General features: G+C 38.1%; 1 protein-coding gene across 1 annotated transcript in view; it reads left to right on the forward strand.

Moving 5' to 3' along the window:
- Positions 1–19,388, forward strand: part of LOC103509928 — a 74,332-nt gene that overhangs the window by 3,707 nt on the left and 51,237 nt on the right. The window lies entirely within an intron of this gene.

The raw sequence follows: 19,388 nt of genomic DNA on the forward strand, positions 1-19,388 counted from the left end.
GTCACGCGGTGTGAATGACCTTGAGGAGTTGATGAGCAATGAGTCGGTCAGGTTTGAGAAATGACTCACTCTTAATATTCATGAGTTTATCTGTAATTATACAGTATCTGTATGCTAGTTTGTTCGATCTAGGTATTTCACTATTTGATAGTCCGATGGTTTATTTCTATTTGAGAGAGTAGACATCAGTATGGTTCGAGTACATTGTACCTGAGTAATTCTGAGTGTGTATGTACTTGAGAGTATTGAGCGCCTCTCTGTGATTGACCGAACGAAGTAACTTACTTCGTTTTTGAACGCTAGGTATTTTATTTGATATCTGGTACTTAGTTCAATTCTATTTCTATTTGAACAGAGTGGCAGTAGACAGTAGGTTCGAGTACATTGTACCTGAGTAATCTGTGTATGTATGTACTTGAGAAGTATTGAGGCCTCTCTGTGATTGACCAAACGAAGTAACTTACTTCGTTTTTGAACGCTAGGTATTTTATTTTGATATACTGGTAGGTACTTAGTTCATTTCTATTTCTATTTAAACAGAGTAACCAGTAGACATCAGTAGGTTCGAGTACATTGTTACCTGAGTGATCTTGTGTATGTATGTACTTGAGAGTATTTTAGACCTCTCTGTGATTGAGACCGAACGAAGTAACTTACTTCGTTTTTGAACGCTAGGTATTTTATTTGATATCTGGTACTTAGTTCATTCTATTTCTATTTAAACAGAGTACCAGTAGACATCAGTAGGTTCGAGTACATTTTACCTGAGTAATCTGAGTGTGTATGTACTTGAGAGTATTTAGACCTCTCTGTGATTGACCGAACGAAGTAACTTACTTCGTTTTTGAACGCTAGGTATTTTATTTGATATCTGGTAGTTCATTCTATTTCTATTTAAACAGAGTACCAGTAGACATCAGTAGGTTCGAGTACATTTTACCTGAGTAATCTGTGTATGTATGTACTTGAGAGTATTGAGACCTCTCTGTGATTGACCAAACGAAGTAACTTACTTGGTTTTTGAACGCTAGGTATTTTATTTGATATCTGGTATAGTTCATTCTATTTCTATTTAAACAGAATACCAGTAGACATCAGTAGGTTCGAGTACATTTTACCTGAGTAATCTGTGTATGTATGTACTTAAGAGTATTTAGACCTCTCTGTGATTGACCGAACGAAGTAACTTACTTCGTTTTTGAACGCTAGGTATTTTATTTGATAGTATTGCAGCAATGTACAGGGTTCCACTTGAGGTATTTGTTGGAAAATCAGGGTCAAACGGTCATACTTCAAAGGGTCATTTCTGTAGTAACAAGGCAAAATAATAGAATATATGTATGTACCTTGTTTATCCTGCCCGAATAGGACTGAAAAGTCCCTTTACCCCAGCAGTCTAATCAAGGTCTCGTATATTTGATGGGTTTTAAAGCCTCTCTGTGATTGACCGAACGAAGTAACTTACTTCGTTTTTAACGAAGTAAGAAAGTTCTAAATATCTAAATGTTAACTGGACGATTAACTCAGGACTAAGAGTCAATGTTAATCTCTTTGTTACTTTTGTTTGATTTCAGGTAAGTGATGGAGTGGTGGTTACGTGTACCTGTTTATATTCAGTTGGGGTAAGTTGTATGGTGAATGGTTAGACCACTTGAACCCACGCTCTCCTGTTTACCAGGCGAGGGTCTTGACCACTACACCACCGAACTAAGGTCTTTAGGGACGGGGAAAATTAATTCTTGATTTTTTTTTTTTTTAATTAATTGATGTTCAATGCACAAAGTGGTTCTGCTAAAACATGACGTAATGTTATATATATCTGTGTGGATATACTGAGAAGTATCTAACGAATGACGTATAACGAGATATAACGAGTAGTGTGTGAATAATGTTCGTTATAATACTATTGTTGAAATGAAGAGTTTAGGAGTCATTTTTTTAGGCATTGACCCAAAAATCCAAAATACATTATTCGTTTCTTCTCCCCCCCCCTCTCTCTCTTCGTTCCTCTACCCTTGTCCCTTGATTCTCATCCTCCCTCCCTTCTTTTTTTTTCTTTCTCTTTATCTCTTTCCCTCTCCTACCCTTCCAGTCCCTTCCTCTTCTTTCTCCTCCTCGTCCTCCCCCATTCTGTATCTCTCTCTTCGTTCCTCTACCCTTGTCCCTTGATTCTCATCCTCCCTCCCTTCTTTTTTTTCTTTCTCTTTATCTCTTTCCCTCTCCTACCCTTCCAGTCCCTTCCTCTTCTTTCTCCTCCTCGTCCTCCCCCATTCTGTACTTTCTAAAACATAATACCCAAGTACATATTATGTAAAATAATAATAATAAAAACGGGGGCACCCTTGAGGGAATTTTCGAACGGAAATATGTCGACCTTGTTTATTTCGAAGTGTCAAGGTTGACCTTGGTTAATAAGAGAGGAAGGGTCGATACTCATCAGCTCATGACACTAGAAAATAATTTACTTACATGAGGGTATTTTTGTGTACACTAGCTCTCGGTCTATAAATGAAGTCTGAATAATGGAACATACTCCTCACATTCGAAAAATTTCGTATGTACTTTGAGGTCATTTTCATGTACGCCACCTCTTGGTCTATAAACGAAGTCTGATGTCGATGTCGCGTGTAAGTGCTAGGTCTTAGGGCACGATTCCCGCCTCTGCTCTGCTCTGGGGGGAGTTTTATTCTAAACAGATATATGATTCGTTCCCGGAGTAGCTTCGCTTTCGGGACGACAAGACTTCCACTTCCCTCAGTTAAAAAAAAGCTCCAGTTCACTAGTAAAAGATTGGAATATTAGGAAAGAAAAGGCGCTGTTAGGATAATAGGTATGGGAGAAGAAGATCTAAGACTTCCACTTCCCTCAGTTAAAAAAAAAGCTCCAGTTCACTAGTAAAAGATTGGAATATTAGGAAAGAAAAGGCGCTGTTAGGATAATAGGTATGGGAGAAGAAGATCAGGCAGGGTACACATTACACATACATATTAGCAAAAATAAACCAACCTAAACTTAATCTTAGATAAATTAATTAGATTAAGCGATTTTATTTTTGTGGCGCTTTTTTTCCTTTGTCTCTCTTTCCTAAAGCCTAAAACTGTCTCCGAAAGTCATAAAAACCTATTTTTAGTGAAAAAGCTTAAAACAGTTCCTTTGTCTCTCTTTCCTAAAGCCTAAAACTGTCTCCGAAAGTCATAAAAACCTATTTTTAGTGAAAAAGCTTAAAACAGTCAGCAGTTTTTCAGCGTTGAAAGTTTCAAAACTTTTATCTGTAGTCAACTTTTTTTTATTGTCCACGAAACCTACTCAAGTGAGAGCGAAAATAGAAGAGGGAGAATTAGAAAGCCCAAGAAAAGTAGGAAAACGGAACAAAACTTTTATCTGTAGTCAACTTTTTTTTTATTGTCCACGAAACCTACTCAAGTGAGAGCGAAAATAGAAGAGGGAGAATTAGAAAGCCCAAGAAAAGTAGGAAAACGGAAATAATATTGAAAACTAAGGAAAGCATAGAATGGAAGCAATGTACCCTGTGATGCTCTACCACCTAGCTTTATTTACAGGTCAATGACCCGGGTGGGTTGAGTTACTACTGGGTTTATGCTCCCTGAAATACGAACGAGTACATAGGTACATAGCTAGTTAGGTACCTATGTAATCCCTCCCTATAATTTGTATGTACAGTAGGTATATAGTCTGAAATATCATGCTCCTTATATGCATGCGATGTACCTACATATGTAGGTATATGTACTTGGATAGAGATGTCAGCTGTTTTTAAGCGCTACCTAACCCCTCTTCCCTTTATTCAACCTCCCCCCTTTTTTTCTCCTCTTTTGTCTGACTCACTGTCTCTTTGTAGTCATTACTCATCCCCTTTTGTCTGTCTTGTCTGTCTTTCTAATTTGTGGAAACATTTTATTTCTTATACACATTTTCACAATCAGAGTAAGTAGTGGTTTACTTTAACATGAAAGTACAAAGCGGCAAGAACGACATGCATTGTCTTTCTAAAATAAAAGTCAAATAATTAAGAATAATGATTTAAAAAAGAATCTTTAAGAATTAAAATTGAAATTAGAAAGACACTTAAGATTCGACTATCAACAGATAAAATTTGGTGAGCTTTCGAGAATAACTCAGATTCTCATCGTCAGACCAAAAATACGCGAGAGAGGTGTTTACACTGTTTACTCTGCGAGCGCTGGAGTTACTCTGCGAGCGCTGGAGTTGAAGTCAACTCCAGCGCTCGCAGAGGAAACACCTCTCTCGCGTATTTTTGGTCTCACGATGAGAATCTGAGTATTCTCGAAAGCTCACCAAATTTTGTCTGTTGATAGTCGAATCTTAATTGTCTTTTTAATTTCAACTTGTCTTTCTATTTACCCTCCTCCTCCTCCTCTTCTTTCTTCTTCTCCTTCTCCTCCTCTTCCTCTTCACTGGAACCACCATTCTCCAGATTCAAAGTCCTCCGTGTAAGTTTTTGAATGGTTAGGGTTTAATTTTGGCGAAGAAGGTGGTAAAAAAAGTTTAGAAAATAGAGGTAGAACTTTGAGAGACGGGGTGGTGTTTTGACGAAAGGTACGGTAGAACTTTGAGAAGTTAGGAACGAGGTGGACAGCAGAGAGCGGTAAGGGGGAGCTATCGTGTCTAAAGTTAATGGATGTAATGTTGGGAATGCCAAGGTTTTCCCTTCTGTACGTATAGCATAGAGTTTAATTCATACACCTGCATTGCTTCAATATATATTTAGTGCCACCTATCTTAAAACAGCGTCTACAATAGTCTACATTAAGCTGTGTCCACACTTAGTCGACGGCGCGCGCCGTCGATCGACGAGGTGAAGCCTATCTTAAAACAGCGTCTACAATAGTCTACATTAAGCTGTGTCCACACTTAGTCGACGGCGCGCGCCGTCGATCGACGAGGTGAAGAGGTGAATCTATGTTGTCCAGACAGTGTACGGTTTCAGTCGACATCGGTCGACGGCATCGACTATGTGTGGACACAGCTAAATGGTCGATCGCCCTCTATTCATTATATCACTTTTGATATGATATATGATGCATCTCTTCATTCCGCCAAAGTCCTCAGATAATACAGCACAACATGCATACGGCACAGATATGATTGAATTATGCGCAATGATTGCATTATCATAGACATAGCATCTTGAATCCCATTTTAATAATATCTTAGTCCCATGCTCCCATGCTCCATAATAATATCAGAATCGTGTGTGAATTGTGAATGACCCCCCGAGACGGTGACCTATAATTAGACCACCTTCCATTTATCCTAATCTCCTAATCATCACTAGCTATTTACAAAGACAATTATAGTTATTTGCATGATCTTATCTATATCTACGAGTAATATTGTTAAAAAATGTGAATGACAAAACCCATCCTACTCATTATTAGAACTTACACTCCTTTCCATCACGCCCCTGAAAGCGTGAATGTTACCAATGTGATCCTCCGTGAATGTTAACAATGCTGTGAATGTCAATAATGCTGTGAATGAGTACCTAATGTGCATTGTAGTGAGAGGCAATCGATGTCATTGTGCAGATTGAGAATGTAATAAGTTGTACGAAAGTTCAAGGCTTAGACTTACCAGAGTTACCAGGGTGATTCTTCTATGGAAGCGTTTATTAGAAACACACTATTATCACGTCTTTTGAGCTCACGTGACGTAATAGTAATGTGTTTCTACTTAGATTCTTCTATGGAAGCGTGGAGGAACGGCCATTATGATTTGCCTACAGTGCACTGAAAGCCACCTTTTGAAAGAGGTTTGATAGAGGAGGGAACTGTAACAATGGAGATCTTATCGTCCCGAAAGCAAAGAGAGAAGGAGAGGACAGGATAGGAGAAAGCCAACTAACGGAACTGACACATTCCAAGTCACCTTTTGATCAATATCGACTGTAGTACCGCCCTTTCAGAAACATCCTAGAGTTCTCCGGGCGTACGAATCTGCGCTGATTTACATTGAAAGTTTCTCTCTCGTCACGTGAAGAAGTGAATCAAATGATTTTGTAATTGACTTGGAGAATGAGGCTTGGAAGATCCCAATTCCAAGGAGAGAGATGGGATATACCTGTGTGTGAAATATCACTGTGTGGCTCAGAGGTGAGCACGACTTTTCATGACATTGATGATTTATACAGGGTGGATAGTTTGATAGAGATTTGACGTCACTGTATAACAGCTTAAGGTTTTGACTTGTCTCACGTTGGGAGCGTAGACGGCCGACTTTAAGTAGCGCCTGGTCGCCCGAGGCCACGTGAAAATCCAAACCTATGAAAATGATACGAATCCCTCACACTCTAGACCAAGGGCGCTCAACCTTTTTTGAAGGCGGGGCAAATTTTGGATACCAGATCAGGCCGCGGGCCACATGATACGTTTGACTGTGTGGTTGCTTGTACAATTGCTATCTTTTCCAGTCAATGTCGATCGAATGTACTATAGACCCACCTTTAGACAACAGTACTCTGTACTCTCGAAAAGTATATTCTCAAGAGTCTCACTATTTCTAGGATATCCTGGTTTATCAGCAAACTGCTTGATCCAATTCGATCTCATCTTAAAAATGTCCCGGTCGAGCATTGAGGGGTTAAAATTTAAACTAGCGTATCCTCAGAATTAGACTAAGATTTCTGATTAGTTTTCTACTTGGTTTCCGATTACTTGATTAGTTTTTTCTAAAGGTTTTAGCATGATTCAGACAATTCCATCTTCCTACGTTTATTTACTTGAAGTTCTCTCTAGTTCAAGGAGAGATAGATTTGGTTAATTGTGAGCTAGATTAGAACAGCGTATCCTCAGAATTAAACTAAGATTTCTGATTAGTTTTCTACTTGGTTTCCGATTACTTGATTAGTTTTTTCTAAAGGTTTTAGCATGATTCAGACAATTCCATTCAGGTACCTATCTCAAAATGAACTTGCCCTGTAGTGGAGAATGTACTTTGTACTTGTTATTCGTTACTTACTCTTGATCCACTAAGTATTGAGTGGAAGTTGATTCTTCAATATCACGGGAGATGGTATTGCAGCTTTGTACAGTGTCCACTAGTGTACAAGTATACCTTGATTCCTTTTGATATGAACTTACCCTGTAGTGGAGAATGTACTTGTTATTGGTACTCTTGATCCACTAAGTATTGAGTGGAAGTTGATTCTTCAATATCACGGGAGATGGTATTGCAGCTTTGTACAGGGTTCCACTTGAGGTATTTGTTGGAAAATCAGGGTCAAACGGTCATACTTCAAAGGGTCATTTCTGTAGTAACAAGGCAAAAACAGGGGTTTGAGACAAAAATCAAAGATAACTAATTTAAATAGGAAAAGCCAATGTTCACACCAGCTTTTTACGTTGACACTAGTTGTAAAATCATACTGTGAAGATATTCTCGTCTTTTGTTCGAAAAAAAGAAAGAAAAAAGCTTCAGCACGAACGAAAAGGCAAAAAGTGATTTAAAAAAATCGAGTTGCCCCTTATTGATCTTTGCGGTTACTTACTCTCCAAAGGGTATAGTCTTGGCCAGGGGCACCTCAGCATAGTAGTAGTGTTTATAATTGTCCATCCAAACTTCGGCCGCCCTTCTTGTGTTTCTAGCAAACACATTGCCCGAGCCACCGGGAAATGTATACGGGTGTCTCTTCCTGAACACATGACCTACCCGTGAGCAGGGGACTATCTCTAGACTACCACCACACTGCCACACACGGAACGAAATCTCTGTAATTTGGTTAGGAAACATTGAATTAGTGTTAACAACTATTAAATCGGGGTGAAGGACACGCATAAAACATAGTTAAAACATAAAAGCGCATAATGCAAAACACGTGGAAGAGTTGAAGAAGAGTAACAAAGTCACTAATGCAAAACACGTGGAAGAGTTGAAAAGAGTATTCAGAAACAAGGTAGCCGAAACCCCGGGTGGGAGCGCGTGAGTAAATGAAAAATCTGCTCATATTCATTATCATAAAATTAACTTCTCGAATACATACTGTATCAACATTATCTACCTACTTGTAAACTATGTACCTTCTAAACTTACAAATAGAATTTGTCAATCTTTCTTTGAAATAAGTTATACACTGATTAAAGTTGTCAGTGCATATCTATTTCACATACCTACCTTAATTTTCTTAATTAAACAAATGGTTCATAGAAACATGCACATGCATATAAAAACATGCACATGCATTTTTACTCATACCACCTACTCCGATAATTTATCTAATACTACAGGTAATAGCATAGATATGCATTGTGTTACGCAATATATTATTGTATACCTACACTTCTCAATTAAAATCAATCTAGCTGTTTGGTTTTACACTAGCTACTCTCCAATTGATAACGATACACATACCTATAAGTACCTTTTATTAATAGTATTTGTCAATCTAGCTGTTTGGTTTTACACTAGCTACTCTCCAATTGATAACGATACACATACCTATAAGTACCTTTTATTAAATAGTATTTGTTGTAATCCCTCGCTCCTCTATCCACGTACTTTCGACTGTCGTAAAAAACTTATTTTTGCAAATTAAAACAAATGATGGAACTTGACAAAATAGGAAATAACCCTCTTTTTGAGTTGGTTTACGAAGACGAAGAAGTACGGGAGGGAGATATGGACGATTGCAGGTGGTTCCTTAGTGAGAGGGAGGGAGCAAATCTTTTTCACATGAATACTTGTAGTATAAATAGCAAGTATAATGCCTTAACAACTTTATTTCCTCTTTTTGAGTTGGTTTACGAAGACGAAGAAGTACGGGAGGGAGATATGGACGATTGCAGGAGGTTCCTTAGTGAGAGGGAGGGAGCAAATCTTTTTCACATGAATACTTGTAGTATAAATAGCAAGTATAATGCCTTAACAACTTTATTTCATGGGTTGAATGCTAACCTCGATGTAATCATTCTAAGTGAAGCACACATAAAGAACATTGCAAACATAGAACAATACAATTTTGGTGACTACAAGATGTATGGCACGGAAAATAACGTAAGAAAGACGGACGGCATATTAATCTATATTAAGTCTAGCATACCTCATGAGGTGCAAGAAATAAAATTAGATGATTGTAATTGTATGAGGATTAAATACAGGCAAAATAACAAACAATTCTTGTGCCATGCATTTTATAGATCGCCCAGCGGGAAAACCGAAAAGTTCTTAGATCAGCTAGAATACATTTTGGAAAATGAAAAAGAAGTAGCGGATACCAAAATTATCACAGGTGACCTAAACATTAATACTTTGAACACTAAGGACAAACAAACTGATAGGTACCTAAACATTCTTGCAATACATGGATATTTATCTCAATTAAATCGTCCCACTAGGATAGGGAAAAAAACTCAGTCATGTTTAGACCATATGTTTGTTAAGTCGAAATCAGGCTCGGATCAATCTTGTTTTATTATCCAAACCAATGTCTCGGATCATTATCCGGTAGTTTTAAATGTCAAGACTGGGAAAAATACCCACTACGAAAAACAACATACGATAGGAAACGTGAAATTAGACATAAATAATTTAACAACAGACCTTCAGTCACAAGAATGGGAAGACGTTTACAACTGCGAAAACGCAGAGAACGCCACAGATATTTTCTTGGACAAACTAAAAAATCTAATAAACAAAAATTCAAAAACCACCTATAAAAAAGTTCAGAAAAAAATTAAACCATGGGTAACAGAAGGGCTAATTATTTCCATGAAAAAAGAGACAAATTGCACAAGATCAGTAAAAATCAACCTTTTAACATAAAGTTAAAACAGCACTATAATAAATACAGGAATAAACTGAATACGCTCATAGAGCTTGCAAAAACAACTCACCTAAAAAAACAAGTAGAAGATGCCCAAGGTGACAAGAAAAAAATTTGGGATATCATAAATGAGGTCACTCATTATAAAAAGAAAAAGGATAGTAATATCACAGAAATTGAAGTCCAAGGCGAAAAAATCCCCATTAATAAAGAGGCTAAGAAAGCCGCCAATTATTTCAACAACTTTTTTTCAGAAGTAGGTACCAAATCAACAACAGCAACTACAACCCAGCATTCCCCTTACGACATACCAAATATCCACACATCACAATTAAACAACCAAAGTAACCTTTACCTTAAACCTGTCCGAGAAAAAGAACTCGATGAAATAATTAGTAAAATGAAAGGAGGATCCGCACCCGGACACGATAATATTAATACAAAAACAATCAAATCAATTAAACAATATATTATTAAACCTTTGACATTTATATATAACTTATGTTTTAAAACAGGTATTTTCCCTTGTCAATTCAAAATAGCAATCATATGTCCTATATTTAAGAAGGGTGATCCGCGCCTGATTAATAACTACCGCCCCATTTCATTGTTATCGATTTTCTCAAAAATATTAGAGCGATGTATCAAATCCAGATTAGTTAAGTTTCTCGAGGAAAATCAAATCCTGAGTGAACTCCAGTTCGGCTTCAGAAGTGGCAGAGACACTAATGATGCTGTGCTGGAGTTGACTGAGGAAATATACCCTCACCTGGATGGAGGGAGAAAGGTTGCGGCTTGCATGATGGATTTATCACAAGCTTTCATGAAAGTAGATCATTCAGTCCTCCTTAAAACATTAGAAAGGATAGGTATAAAGAATAAACCACTTGAACTTTTCAGAAGTTATTTAGGAGGAAGGACACAACGAGTTAAGTTGAGAGGACTAGGTTCACAGGAAGGAAATGACAACTCACAAATGCTTTCTAATCGAAATAACAAAATAGATAGTACAATCACAACTTACCTGAGTGATACTATTGCAAACCGACCTTTCTCTGTCCCACAGGGCACGGTAATTTCACCTGTTTTGTATAATATTTATGTACGTAGTATGTATGACCTACCTTTGACTGGAAAGATTATTTCCTACGCAGACGATTCTGCACTAATAGCAAACGGGAAATCATGGGCAGAGGTTTTTCGCAATATGAGAAAGGATATGGAATTAATAACAAGATGGCTAGAGGAACACAACTTCAGTATGAACGTGGATAAAACGAAAATAATCCCTTTCAGTATTAACGTAAAAACATTACCTCAAGAGAACTTCTTAACAATTAAACCATGTACTACCTGTAATAACGATTGTAGATGTAATAGTATAGAGATAGTTAAAACTATAAGGTACCTTGGAGTACAATTGGACTGTCACCTCAGGTGGGAGTACCATATCGAAAACTTAAGAAATAGACTTAGACGCTACATCTATACTTTCCTTTCCCTAAGAAAGTTCATGAACTTACCTTTATTAATTAGTTAAAACTATAAGGTACCTTGGAGTACAATTGGACTGCCACCTCAGGTGGGAATACCATATCGAAAACTTAAGAAATAGACTTAGACGCTACATCTATACTTTCCTTTCCCTAAGAAAGTTCATGAACTTACCTTTATTAAAGGAAATATATTTTGCCCTTATTCAATCAGCATTAGAGTACGGAATCAATGCCTACGGGCGTGCAGACCCTACATATTTAAAAAAACTCAAAAGCGCTCAAAATATTTTACTAAAAATCATTTATAAAAAAGTAAAACTATTTCCTACCATAAGTCTGTATAGGGAAACGAAAGTATTGGATTTGGACCGTCTATTTCAAAAGAACGTTTGTTCTTTTATACATAAACATCGAAGCAGTTTACTTAAGACCTCTGTCCATGGTTTACAACGGCGAAATAGAAATCTTTTCGTTCCAAAGTGTAGAACCAATAAAGGGCAAAAATCTCTGAAGTATTTAGGTATTAAATTGTATGAAAAAATCCCACAGAATATTAAGGAATGTGACAAAATAAAAGAATTTAAGGCCAAATTGAAAGATTGGCTTAAAGAAAATGAGCTCAAGTAGGGTTTTTACTTTTATTTTTTAAACAAGTAGGTATAACAGTAAGTAGGTACCTCTTTAAATAGATCAAGTTGTCTACACACTGTAAGTCAAAGCTAAGATACTCGTACATAGTCAGTGATTTTTTTTTTTTGTATCTTTTTATAAAAAGGTTCAGTATCAATTAGAAATTTGAACAACTTCTCGAAATCAAATAAAACTCAACTCCTGGAACAGTACAAGGGGTATCTTTTTATAAAAAGGTTCAGTATCAATTAGAAATTTGAACAACTTCTCGGAATCAAATAAAACTCAACTCCTGGAACAGTACAAGGGGAATCCCTTAGTGTACCAGGAGGCTTTTAAGTAACAAATTTGAGTCAAAAAAAAAATACTATTTTTTGATTTTATTATTCTTTACAACTTTAGGTAGTAGGTAAATAGTATAGATGGGTTTTCATAATAAACCTTGCTATTTAGCATGTTCTAGTAGATATATAGTTCCTGTTTAACTCTTAGAAGTGTTTATTATGTTTATTTTTACTTTTTTTTTTTAATCCTTATTACTATGTATGTACTTTACCAATTTTGTTTAAACATGTAATTTTTCCATTGTACCTATCTTACTATTTTTTGATTTTATTATTCTTTACAACTTTTGGTAGTAGGTAAATAGTATAGATGGGTTTTCATAATAAACCTTGCTATTTAGCATGTTCTAGTAGATATATAGTTCTTGTTTAACTCTTAGAAGTGTTTATTATGTTTATTTTTACTTTTTTTTTTAATCCTTATTACTATGTATGTACTTTACCAATTTTGTTTAAACATGTAATTTTTCAATTGTACCTATCTACCTTTGTATAAATTTATATGGAAAATAAATAAAGCTACATTACATTACATTACATTACATCTCCTAATCATCACTAGCTATTTACAAAGACAATTATAGTTATTTGCATGATCTTATCTATATCTACGAGTAATATTGTTAAAAAAAAAAAACTTCCTACGTTTATTTACTTGAAGTTCTCTCTAGTTCAAGGAGAGATAGATTTGGTTAATTGTGAGCTAGATTAGAACAATTGTAGTTAACCCATTGACTCTTAGCAGTCCCATATGATACCAGTTTTTCAGCCCTGTTTAGTGCGTTTAGGTCTGCGCCGTTTTAAACTTGGGTTTCTCTTTCATTCCACCAGAATAATTGAGTGGTCCGGTGCCAAAATTGCCTAAGCCACAAATTTGAAAAATTTGAGCTACCTCCATTAGGAGGAAGTACTATAAAAAAGATCTGTTCCCAGAATCGACAACTATGTTTCCAAATGTCTGAAGACATGAAATACTATGTTGCTGGAATACTTCATTTCAGGGTTTTAAAATTTGGCCCAACCATCGACAACTATATGTTTCCAAATGTCTGATGACATGAAATACTATGTTGCTGGAATACTTCATTTCAGGGTTTTAAAATTTGGCCCAACTTTAGGTCTTTTTGAGCTCACGTGACGTAATAGTAATGTGTTTCTACTTAGATTCTTCTATGGAAGCGTGGAGGAACGGCCATTATGATTTGCCTACAGTGCACTGAAAGCCACCTTTTGAAAGAGGTTTGATAGAGGAGGGAACTGTAACAATGGAGATCTTATCGTCCCGAAAGCAAAGAGAGAAGGAGAGGACAGGATAGGAGAAAGCCAACTAACGGAACTGACACATTCCAAGTCACCTTTTGATCAATATCGACTGTAGTACCGCCCTTTCAGAAACATCCTAGGAAAAAAAATGAAAACTTGGATCTTACCGAGGTTTTCACCTCCCCAGACACTCATAGCCATGTCGTACTTTCCCAACTTCTCAAAGTACTTCCTATCAATGGAGAATAATCCTCCAGCGATCATGGGGGTTCTGAAAAAGATTACAAGAATAATGTTAATAAAAGAGATATATTTCATTAAACAAATCGGGATACAAATTCGGATTTGTAACTAAATCGTTATTGCACCGGTCGGTAAGCCCTAGGTCGAGGGTTCGATTCCCCCCGGGGCAAACTTTATCCTCAACAGATAAGATTTGTTCTCGGAACGGCTGACTTTCTCGTGTCCTGCCCTCCTCCTCTCTTCTATTTCTGGATGATTTCCCTCTATGAAAACTCTTAAAAAAATCTGGTGTGAACATCACACGACTTTCCTTATCCTATTGAATGATGCTTATTTTTATGTTCTATTGTAACTTTTACAATATATCGTATCCTCATGCAGAATTAGACCAAGATTTCTGATTAGTTTTCTACTTGGTTTCTGATTACTTGATTAGTTTTTTCCAAAGGTTTTAGCATGATTCAGACAATTCCGTCAATATTTGACTCGAATTGACCTTCATTTTGACGCAATGGTTCCCAAAATCATCGGTCTCACGGCATCCTGTCTCAGCAGCAAACAGACCTTTGCATCCTGGCAAATCACCCTCTGTTGTAGAGACTATAGCAGGATAAAGGGCCCAGTTAACCCAGTTTGACCTCTAAGATTTTGAGTTTTGGTTTCTTACCTTTCCGAAAGAAACCTATGTGGGTGCGATGGAATGAGAAGTCCAGTTGTAGGTTGTAGAGGTTGGTTACGTTGGTATCAGAAGGTGTTGATTTGTACTTACTTTATTTGGAGTGAATTGGAGTGAAAAGATTTGATTTATGAAGTAGTGAGAAGTTATACTATACATTATATTACGCTGAGAAAGAAACATGTGCTGGTCTTTAGCTTCCGGTCCAATAGTAAATTAATAGAGTTTTTTTTTAAATCTTTAGGGGTTTAATGTCACTGTATAACTGCAAAGATTTTTTATTCACACAAGCTGGCGGCAGAACACGATTGCCCGGTCACCGATCCGCGGATACTAACAACGCGAAGCTTTACATAACTTCAGTGAACCATTGGGAACTGGAAATCTCGCCGCATCCTTGGAATAAACCCACTATACCCACAGGTTGGGAATCACTGAATCCTATCTGATGCGGACGATTTTTCCACAAATCTTTTGTTGAGAGGTTTTTACGATGCAGTATGAACACGAGCGAATGTAATTTCCTAGAGTCCTAGATAATAGATTTAACCTTTACAATCTTTTACAATAGAGATGTATTACGTCATTAGGAACATCCAAGAGATTTGTGACAATAACGTTCTCGTCAATTTAGATTAGATTTTACAACGAGACCTCTTTTGGATTAGTTTAAAACGATTTAGATTCGATTTCACAAAAGGGCTCCAGCCTAGTTAGCTTGGAGCGTCTGCCTTGTACTGAAGTATTTAGCAGTCATGCAGTGTCAAAGTCCACTATGTGAAGAAGAAAAAATCTCGACTTTATGCCCTGTAGAGTCTGGCTGGGGGACGTTCGTCTGGCTGGGGGACAACAGGGAGTAGACCAGCTTAATCTCGCTGGGGGACAATAAACAGGAAGTAGACCAGCCTGAATTTCCCTTGCTAAAGAAATAGCAAAGGTTGAGAGGGAAGGGCACCCACTCGTAAAATTTGTAGCCAAAACCAAATGTCAGCCCAAAGCGATCACCCTGGTCAGGGCAGATTGAGAGGCTGACGAAAAACGCCGACCCCGTCTGTACACGGGAAAAGGTAAAGAAAAAGAAGAAGAAAAAAAAGTGCTAAGTCACGGATTAGATTCTCGCCCGGGGCGGATTTAATATCCTGAACGGAGAAGGTTCGTTGTTGGAACGGATGGCTTTCCCCCATCCTGTCATTGTTCTCCAAGTCAAAACATCATACATTACGTCACCAATATAACGAAATATGGGTGGATCTGTAGAAGCTGTGATGTTATACTCGATATGTATAATTTATTTATGTTTAGTTACTGGTAATGTTAGACGTACCTATTGAAAGACTGGTGAGTGGTGAGTATTTGTTTACATTCTAGTGGTCTTATCATTCATATATGTACATACCAGTGACTAGTGAGATTAGCTCTGAATGGAACACAAACAATATACGATATGTGTGAAGCTGTAGTGTAGTGTAGTGAAGTGTCGTCTATATTCACTACGTTCATAAAGTCCCAGGACACCCTTGTAACTTTTTACTTTCCTTATCCCATGGGAAGGAAAGTAATGTAATCGGGTGAATTCTTTTATTGTTCAACTTTCGAGCTTAAAATTCGACGTGAAAATTGTCCTCTGTGTGCTGAACATTTGTGCCGAATTTCCTCAAAAAGGAACAAACATTTCAAGACTTATCGACTTTTTTTTATTGATGGGATGCTATACCCTGCCCTGGTAAAGTTTGATATTACTTCAAGGCAGTGCTTACAGGCAAACAAAATGCAATATCTTGGAGTCAAAACCCAGAGCTTCCCTTCGCTTCGTTCAATCACCAAGACCTCGTTTTCCTTATCAGAAGAGGGCGTATCTTCCTGATGTTGCCCTATAGTATAGGAATAGGAACTAACAACTAAACGTCAGACATCAAGTCTTGTACTGATAAGACTTGAGGATGCTTAGATCTCACTCATCGATTCAAAACTCAGGACTTCGCTTCAGTCACCAAGTCGTTAAGGTGGCGTATAGTATCCTAGCTGCCGGGTCGCGCGACCCGGCAGCTCTATTTGGTTCGCGCTGCCCAGTCGCTCTGAGAGCAGTGTGGTCGCCTGGTCGTGAGGTTTTCATGTAATTTAAAATACTATTTTTGTAATAATTTGTTCGACTGGAAGTTTGTAATGGATGTCGCGCGACCCGGCCGCTAGGATCGGAACGCCACCTTTATGGCGCGACCAGGCAGCTCGGGTGTTATGTCTTATCAGAAGGGGGCGTATCTTTCTGATGTTGCCCTGTAGTATAGGAACTAATCGTCAGACATCATGTCTTGTACTGATAAGGCTTCAGGAGGAACAAACTAGTTCCAAACCCAGGAACCAAACTAAACATAACCAGAGAACAAACAGGATTGTCAATGAAACTCGTCCAGTTTATAATAATCTTAAATGTCAATTTTTTATGCATGTTGGTCAAATCAAACCCGGGACTTCGATTTTTGGTCTGATTGACCCGAAATTTGGTATATGTATGTAGCTACTAAGTACCTACTTATGACAATAGGACATTTTTTTTTTTTAGATGGTAACTTAGTTACACCATAGATTCCGATTCTAAGAGGGGGTACTGGCCCCCAACAAAGCTGGAAACCACTATATCTGTCGAGAAGTGTTGTGATTACATAAATAAGTACAAATTGATATATTTGCCTGATGTACACTTCTTATGATGTACTTGTGTTTACTGAATAAACTGAATTACTGATGTATGAAAGATGCAGACGCTAAGGCTGTTCTGTATCAGGGCCATATTTATAGGGACCGAGGGGGCTTGACTCCCGCCCTCCCTCCCTCCCTCGGGCTTTAGAAATTTGAAGCATCCACCTCCAGTTTATTCTAGAACAGAGTGGCAGTAGACAGTAGGTTCGAGTACATTGTACCTGAGTAATCTGTGTATGTATGTACTTTGCTTGTACAAAGCTCTTAACTTGAAAACAAGATAATAATACTCATAACAATAATATTAGTATGATTTGGCCAGGTCTATTTGAAGTCTCAGAAACATCCTAGAGTTCTCCGGGCGTACGAATCTGCGCTGATTTACATTGAAAGTTTCTCTCTCGTCACGTGAAGAAGTGAATCAAATGATTTTGTAATTGACTTGGAGAATGAGGCTTGGAAGATCCCAATTCCAAGGAGAGAGATGGGATATACCTGTGTGTGAAATATCACTGTGTGGCTCAGAGGTGAGCACGACTTTTCATGACATTGATGATTTATACAGGGTGGATAGTTTGATAGAGATTTGACGTCACTGTATAACAGCTTAAGGTTTTGACTTGTCTCACGTTGGGAGCGTAGACGGCCGACTTTAAGTAGCGCCTGGTCGCCCGAGGCCACGTGAAAATCCAAACCTATGAAAATGATACGAATCCCTCACACTCTAGACCAAGGGCGCTCAACCTTTTTTGAAGGCGGGGCAAATTTTGGATACCAGATCAGGCCGCGGGCCACATGATACGTTTGACTGTGTGGTTGCTTGTACAATTGCTTGTACAAAGCTCTTAACTTGAAAACAAGATAATAATACTCATAACAATAATATTAGTATGATTTGGCCAGGTCTAGAGTCTAGACCTAAGTCGGGCCAGTGAGAGTTCTGTATCATTTTCGGAGGTTTGGATTTTAATGCGGCCCAAATACGCGCTACTAAAAGACTTTTGTGCTTCTATTGCCTCGGTGGTGTAGTGGTCAAGGCGCTCGCCTGGTAAACAGGGGGGCGTGGGTTCAATCCCAGCCGAGGTATGGAATTTTATCCTCTGGAAGATCCCAATTCCAAGGAGAGAGATGGGATATACCTGTGTGTGAAATATCACTGTGTGGCTCAGAGGTGAGCACGACTTTTCATGACATTGATGATTTATACAGGGTGGATCGGAAGATCCCAATTCCAAGGAGAGAGATGGGATAATGGGATATACCTGTGTGTGAAATATCACTGTGTGGCTCAGAGGTGAGCACGACTTTTCATGACATTGATGATTTATACAGGGTGGATAGTTTGATAGAGATTTGACGTCACTGTATAACAGCTTAAGGTTTTGACTTGTCTCACGTTGGGAGCGTAGACGGCCGACTTTAAGTAGCGCCTGGTCGCCCGAGGCCACGTGAAAATCCAAACCTATGAAAATGATACGAATCCCTCACACTCTAGACCAAGGGCGCTCAACCTTTTTTGAAGGCGGGGCAAATTTTGGATACCAGATCAGGCCGCGGGCCACATGATACGTTTGACTGTAACATCCTAGAGTTCTCCGGGCGTACGAATCTGCGCTGATTTACATTGAAAGTTTCTCTCTCGTCACGTGAAGAAGTGAATCAAATGATTTTGTAATTGACTTGGAGAATGAGGCTCGGAAGATCCCAATTCCAAGGAGAGAGATGGGATAATGGGATATACCTGTGTGTGAAATATCACTGTGTGGCTCAGAGGTGAGCACGACTTTTCATGACATTGATGATTTATACAGGGTGGATAGTTTGATAGAGATTTGACGTCACTGTATAACAGCTTAAGGTTTTGACTTGTCTCACATTGGAAGCGTAGACGGCCGACTTTTAGTAGCGCCTGGTCGGCCGAGGCCACGTGAAAATCCAAACCTATGAAAATGATACGAATCCCTCACACTCTAGACTAGACCAAGGGCGCTCAACCTTTTTTGAAGGCGGGGCAAATTTTGGATACCAGATCAGGCCGCGGGCCACATGATACGTTTGACTGTGTGGTTGCTTGTACAAAGCTCTTAACTTGAAAACAAGATAATAATACTCATAACAATAATATTAGTATGATTTGGCCAGGTCTAGAGTCTAGACCTAAGTCGGGCCAGTGAGAGTTCTGTATCATTTTCGGAGGTTTGGATTTTAATGCGGCCCAAATACGCGCTACTAAAAGACTT

The sequence above is a fragment of the Diaphorina citri genome, unplaced genomic scaffold (genome assembly GCF_000475195.1).
Source record: "Diaphorina citri unplaced genomic scaffold, Diaci psyllid genome assembly version 1.1 scaffold543, whole genome shotgun sequence".
Lineage (NCBI taxonomy): Eukaryota > Metazoa > Arthropoda > Insecta > Hemiptera > Psyllidae > Diaphorina > Diaphorina citri.